At 32.3% G+C, this 7,527-nt stretch overlaps 1 long non-coding RNA gene across 1 annotated transcript; it reads right to left on the bottom strand.

The window, feature by feature from the left end:
* Window positions 1–4,168: 4,168 nt before the first annotated feature.
* On the bottom strand, window positions 4,169–6,364 carry LOC117126776. Its single transcript, XR_004449591.1, has 4 exons — window positions 5,302–6,364; window positions 5,121–5,159; window positions 4,963–5,036; window positions 4,169–4,885 (listed from the first exon to the last, which is right to left on the bottom strand). It is a non-coding gene; the product is annotated as an uncharacterized LOC117126776 (long non-coding RNA).
* Window positions 6,365–7,527: the final 1,163 nt, after the last annotated feature.

Raw genomic sequence — 7,527 nt, 5'->3', positions numbered from 1 at the left:
ATTTTAGTGGTTTACGATTATCCATATCAATCAGCATTTATCTTTCAGTCACTTGGACAGTCTTGACTAAGCCAAGTTTACCTTTGATGCCATAGAGATTGGACTATGCCCAAAGATGTAGGGGAATCTCAGTGAGTTAAATCCAAAAAGTTACATCCCATGGATAGTCATCATCAACAATCGGTGTTTCCATCGCTGAAGAATGTACATACATAAATTTTAGTGGAACGGTCCAAGTTGAAAGGAATCGACCATCACTGAAGTCATTTTCTGTGATCTTATCTTGCATACCCAAATGTCGAGGCATGAACCCTATATGCTTTTCCACTAACTGATTTCTTCGTGTTGAGAATCTTGCCAATAAATGACAAACCATATTCTTGAATCTGGTTCTCATCGGCCTAATCCGATAACTAGATTGGTTCATCATCATACTCATACATGATATATTTTCCTCTGCCAAAGAAGCCGAACGCTGTGATAGATTCACAAATCCCATACAATGATATGAGGATTTTGTTAAATGAAAAGGAGTCTAACAAAGATTACGAATAGAGAACAATGACGATTAGCAAGGACGATGAGATCTAGAGTAGCCAAAACAGAGTACAGTGAACCCGATTGAAGAACACTATCTGCAATTATGAACATTGATGGACAAAGCCTTACGGGTTTGATCCAAATCCAAAACACCAGAAGAACGCAAAAAATAGTGAACTTACAGTATTATTTAGGGGAAAACTAGTTTAACTTTTATTTATCCATTAATTACTAGTTTGACTCTTAATTTAGTTTAATTACTGTTTTGTTTTTCATACGTAATTTATCTTTATTTCTTTTGTTAAAAAGAAACAGTAATTACGAAACTTTATTTTTTCCACATTTCATATAGGCAAAACTTAAATTTATTTTTCTTTAGCTGCAATTTATTTTAAAATTTATAGACTTAGTAATATTTTCATAGATATTTTATAACAAAATTGTTACTATGGCCACAGATTTATTAAACTTTGACATATTTAATAAAATTTATAGACTTAAAAAAAAATTTCATAGATTTATTATAACAAATTTTTCACGTTTGGCCACATGTTTATTAAATATTCACAGATTTAATTAAATATTCTTAGAATTAATTAAATATTCTTAGATTTAATTTATTTCGCCATATATTTAATTAATTCGAAAAGATTTCATTCAGAAAAAAAAAAGAAATTTGAACAGATTTACATATGATGTTATAGATTTAGTTTTTCTTTAGTGACAAATTTATTTAACTTTAACAGATTTAGTTAAGATTAGATATATTTATTTATTCTTGCCATAGATTTGTTACAGTTTGACATGTTTGATTAAAATTTGATAGATTTATGTATTCATTGACCACATATTTGTTGCAATTTGACAGATTTGTTTAAATTTAAACAACTTATTCATTTATGATTTTTCCAAAGATTTTTTTTTTTAATTTCACTTAACCAGAATGGTTATTGCAAACCGGTTTAACCCATTTAATTCTAAAATTATTTCTTGTACAAGTAATTTAAATTTATTTAAACCAAAACCTTTCAAACCAACAATAATTTGAATCAAAATCATGTAAACCAAATTTATTTAATTTACACCAAATCAAACTTAATTTAAACCAAACAAAGAAAAAAGCCATGATCTACAAAAAGTTCATTCACGTTATCACCTTGTTCATAACGATTTTAATGGCGTTTTCAGACTGACATTATTTTTTTTCCTTTTTCACTCATGGTGCAAATACAAATTGTTTAGTCACTGGATACTTGGTAAAAAAAAAGGTGATTATTTGGTGTTGACAAAGGAATAAAGAGTAAAGCTAAGCCTAGACGACAAAACTAGTTTTGATGATTTTCTTAGCCGGAGAGTTTGACACCGGACATGGGAAAAAGATGATCGGACCTTGTCGGAGGAAAGAGGCGTGTCGATTCTATCACCGTTGAATCAACATGAATCAGTTTTTCTTGACCAGCAGAAAATCATGAAACCCTTCTTTTTTTTTTTTAGGGGAATTGAACTTGCTGTTCTTACTATATAAACAAGGAAGAAAGGTTTTGTTTTAAAAATAGAAAACAAGGAAGAAAGGTAAATTTATGATGTTTATTAATTATTTAATGTAATAGATGTCAAAAAAAATTATTTAATGAAATAAATTGTAAAAAACAGTTATGTAATATTTTGTAATTATCCTGATTTTTTTTCCGTCATCTATACTATTAAATCAGAATTCCTACTAGAATTATATATTTAGTTTTCTCTTTAATTACAACTAGGTCGTTTTACGCGCTACGCACGGATTATTGCTATATAAAAACTTAGAATTTAAATTATTTTTTCAGTACTACATATTATAAAATGAGTTTTAGTTAACACAAACTGTTTATCATTTGCCATATTTAGTATAACATGGGGATAGAAGATGTTTGGTCGTTTAAATATTGTGTTGCGGAAAGCTTTACTTGTCATAGGATACCAAGTTAACTGTTGCCTTTATGTATAAGAATTTTGTATTCCTCTTTATGAAGATTTGTATGATATTAATGGTGTTCTCAAAGTAAAAACGCCTTCTTGATGCTGAGATGGAAAATTGTTAATTTCTTTGCAGTTTTGAAACAAATAACTAAACTGGATTTGATTTAATAAGTTTCTAGATTGCACGAAAGCTTCATCGGAAGTCCGTTTTCCCCTTCAAAACCAGAATCAGATCGGAACCTTGTGAACCTTACGGAATCTCGATTCAAATATATTGTGCCAATTATTTATGAAATATTAAAAGTAAGTACTTGGATAATAGTTTCTTATAAACTTAATTAATTTGTATTGTCACAATTTTAATATGAAATCATTCAATGTTATTGTAAATAAATAAATGTTTTATTTTGAATTTGAATCATATAATTTTAGTCATTGTTTTTATAATTTTTTCATATATTTGTATATATATAGATATATGCTTCCAACATGTATATGATTCCTAATTTTTTTAAAAAAGTTGTTTTTCCGCTTATACACGGTTCCACTTTTGCAACTCTTGTTACTATTATGACCTCATATTTTCTGTTTCTTATGATGAATTTATAAGAACATCAATTCACATAGAAAGTTAGACCATTGTTGATCACCATTATCAACATTAATGTTTTTGTGTGTAAATAATATTTATTATTTTATGTGTCGTTTGCACTTGTTCAAAAGCAAATCAACCATCTCCATTTTTAAATCACCAAATATGAAAATAAAATCATTTTATTTCATTATTATAACACTTATTTTTGAGTTAATGGTAAAAGAATGAAAATTTTAAATAATTATGAAACTATATTGGGTAATTCTTCTAAATAGATCATTTTCAAGTTTTTGTCACAAAAATAGATCACAAGGAGGTAAATGACCAAAATATTTTATTTAATAGGTAAAAGGATTCTAATACCCTAGATATATTTTTAAAAAGATTATATGTTTTCAAATTCGAACTTTTATATAATTATTTTTTAATTTTTTCTTATTTTATTTTCTAAATTTTATTTTCTAAATTTTATTTTTGTAATTCGTAAAATACTTTTTAAAACAATTTTTAAATTTTATTTTTAATATTTATTTTTTATTTTATAAAATTTTAAACCTCAGTTCCAAATCTTCACCCCTTAACTCTAAACCCTAAGGTTTGGATTAGTTAACCCTATGAGTATAAATGTATACTTACCTCTTTAATGAAACATTTTGATCATTTTCATCATTAAAATCTATATTTGTGACAAAAAAAAAAATTAGTTCTATCCTAGGGTATTTCCCAACTATATTAATCATTTAATTAATTTAATATATTTATATTACATGAGTTTTTATTACTCCCTCCAATCGGTGAATATTATTTTTCGTTTGTTTACAGATATTTAAAAATACATCAAATTTGTATAATGTATCACTTTTATAAATACCAATTTATAATAAAAGTAAAGAGAAATAATTTAAAAAGGATCATTTGATTTTCTTGAAATTTATAATTTACTATTATTAAATAAGATGAAACATATAGAGAATATAAAAATATATCTATTTGAAACAGTTTTTTCAAAACTTTATCTATATGGAACAGAGGTAGTATTTGTTATTTATCGTTTTGTTATTTATTTATTATTTCTTTTTATATTTCCTTATAGTTTTCCTATATATTTTTATAATTTTGCATATGTGTTTATAGATTATTCGTTAATTTACTTTGTGAAATGATATTATGTAATGTTTATGTTCTTGTAAATCAAATAAATTTGATGTTCGTCAAATAAATATAAATATTAAGTTAATTTATTTTAGTTAAGAGCATGACTTGTTTAGTATTAAAAACTATTTATCTAAAATAATTCACATAAGTATTACGGATACAGACGTGAATCTGCTCAAGAATGAAGGGGATCCCCTTGACAATTGCAACAGCATGGAGGCTACCAGACTCATCTTTAGCTTGACACAACCTGTGAAGTTCCTCCAGTAAACTCTGGTGGGTGCTTTTATTCTCACGGCCATTAGCTGGAGCCGAGAGTTTCCGAAGAGTAGCTAATGCAAACTCAAGCATCTTTCCAAGGTAATCAATATCCAAGGTGCCAAATTTAAGCAACTACCAACATAAAGAAGAAATGAGAACCACATCAGTTGAAATATATATATAAACAGATCAGTCACTAAAGATCAGAAGAGATGAGCCAAACATGTGAGAGTAGGTCAAGATCAATAGTTTCAGTTATTTCCACTTTCCAGCTATCAGGCACCATCTGGCAAAGCTCGTCCCAGGCTCCTCCAGTTTCATTGATTCCATCACAATATCCCAGAAAGCTTTCTCCATAGTCTCCTTTACCTTCCTCTGCATCACACATTTAAAAAAACAAACAACGCTGAGAAACCTTGTTATTAAGTTACTTCAACCCAAAGAAAACAAACCTTTAGACTGTCCTCTTCATCCTTGACTGTTCTCGTGTGTCTTGTCCCATTTTCATTACAGATTCCCATCCAATCTGCAAGTTTTTTAAACATGTTCATATAATGAAAAGAGTTCAAAACTATGGAGGCAAATCAAAAGCTAAATCAAGATCTCCAACCTTTCCACAAATATAAAGACCACCAACCTACAGAGCAACCTGAAGAATCAAAGATTTAAATCTCAAATCAGTCCATTATATTACACAAAAAAAGAAAAAGCTAAACATGAGAGCTCCTTTCTATGCTACAAAATCAAATCTCTACAGAAAGTCCAAGAATTTGAGTGAAAGAAGAAAAAACCTTGAGGCTGCTAAGGACTAAAAGGGCTTCGCAATTTGGCAATAGTACCTAGCCATGAATTTCAATGATTATCAAACGCGCCGCCTCCATTAACGCTAGACATAACAGAAGCTTTCTGGTAGTCACCAACTCTCTTCTCGAAGAAGTTCGTTTTCTCCAGAAGCGAAATAACCTCCATCCAATCAAACAGATTTTCCACACCGTACACATTCCTTACCCAAGCGCACCCAAAAGCCTATCTGCCACGAACTCGATATACTGACTCATCAGCTCACGGTTTATCCCCACCGACGCACACGGAAGTCGTCGCACACAATCTCCCTCTCGATTTCGACCGCGTCGCAGACGATCGACTTCACGTGCTCCTCCGTCAGCTTCGTCCTCAGGAGGGTATAGATAAGGCACACGAAGTCGCAGTGCAAGCCTTCGTCTCATGAGTATACGCTTCCAGATTTGCGCAAGTGAGGATTATTCACAGGCACAGAAAAGACACCTCTAAACATAGATTCCAAAAGCAAAACCTTCAACATACAAAATGCAAATTTTATAACCAAAATCGCAAACAAATGATCATAGCAGAACCTAAACTCCACTAAATACAGTATAATAGCCATGAAAGTGAAACACTTTCTCAAAGAAGAAGAAGACAAATAGTTACCTGCCGGTGGAGAGGGGAGACATGCCGGTGGATTCCATGCCTGTAGATGTAGCTGCTTCTGCATAGTTTCAAGTAGGGTTGGCTTTATATAAAAGGAGATAGAGGAGAAGGTGGAAGAAACCATTAAATCAGAATTAAAGAGCAAGAGTGGATTACGGTAACGGTGAAATGCGGAAAATTTGATCGGTGATGACGAAGAGGAATCGTCGAGGAAAAACAAACTTCACGCGTTTCAGCCGTAGCGAGATCGGCTTGAATCGGATCAAAAGTAAACATAGCCCAAATGAAAGACCCGTTTATGTGGACCAAAGCATATACGACGTGTCAAAATGGAATCATTTAATTGGTGGATTTTTTAATCCGACGTAGACCCCTTCAGAGGGCTTTATATCTGGCTTTTAGTATAGTTTAGATGATATACCACTGACATTTAATTTTGAACAAAACAATATTCCCTATAACATCTACGGTTTTCTCTTTAATTACAATGATATACCACTGACATTTATTTTTGAACAAAACAATATTCCCTACGGTTCATTAAAATATTAGCAATACACTTTACGTAACTAAACTCTGATTATGAGTAATAAACAATAGTAACCTATAACGAACGTGTGAGAAGCCCTAGCCGCTCTCGGGGAGATGAGAATGGCGATTTCGATCTAGATCGTATTAACATAGATCCTGCACTCGGTGGGCTCTGCAACAACGCAGGGGAGACTATCTGACACTCCCTGTGGCTGAAGCGTGTTTGATTGGTTCCTGGAAAGCGTCTCTCCGTTGCCGTATCACCCAAGCATTCACGTCTCTGTTTCACCCAAGCCTTCACCCAAGCGTCTCTGTTCGATCTTCGGTGTGATGGCTTGAATCCGGTTGGAGAATTCTTTAGATTAAAGTTTCCTTTGAAGCTTTGATCTCCTTCAGATCAATACGTTCTTTGACGTGGGGATTTGCAGAAGCTATAGCGTTTTCCCGATCACTATCTCTGATCATTTTCAGATCAACATGTTCCTTCATCAGTATCTCTGATCAGAACTCCGAACACGGATCACGGATCAGCTTAAGATCTTCGATCTCTCCAGTCCTGCGCGTACAGATCACAAACGTCTCGTGTAAACTGGGAGCTGATTTCCATATCTTCATATGGGATCATCTAATCGGCCACGATCTAGCCACTTGGCGGATATAAAAGGCAAAGGTATATTTTACGAGGATGACGATGCGCCGATCATACTGTCGGAGCAGGATGATATGTTGATCGCTAGCGAGTTTAGCTTATCGCTTATTGGGAAGGTTCTCAACCTAAATAAACAAAATGTTGATAAGCTTCTCCAGATGATGCCATCCCAATGGGGTATGGAAGATCGTATTACTGCCAATGACTTAGGCATTGGAAGTTTCTTCTCAATTTCACTTCGGAAGAGGATCTCAAATCTGTTCTTCGACCGGGTCCTTTTCACTTTAACTTTTGTATGTTTGTGCTGGTGCGATGGGAGCCCATTGTTCACGATGATTACCCGTGGATTATCCCTTTTAAGGTTCAAGTGATTGGTATTCCATTGCAT

The sequence above is a fragment of the Brassica rapa genome, chromosome A07 (assembly GCF_000309985.2).
Source record: "Brassica rapa cultivar Chiifu-401-42 chromosome A07, CAAS_Brap_v3.01, whole genome shotgun sequence".
NCBI classification, from domain to species: Eukaryota; Viridiplantae; Streptophyta; class Magnoliopsida; order Brassicales; family Brassicaceae; genus Brassica; species Brassica rapa.
This window is presented reverse-complemented; position numbering and strand designations above follow the sequence as displayed.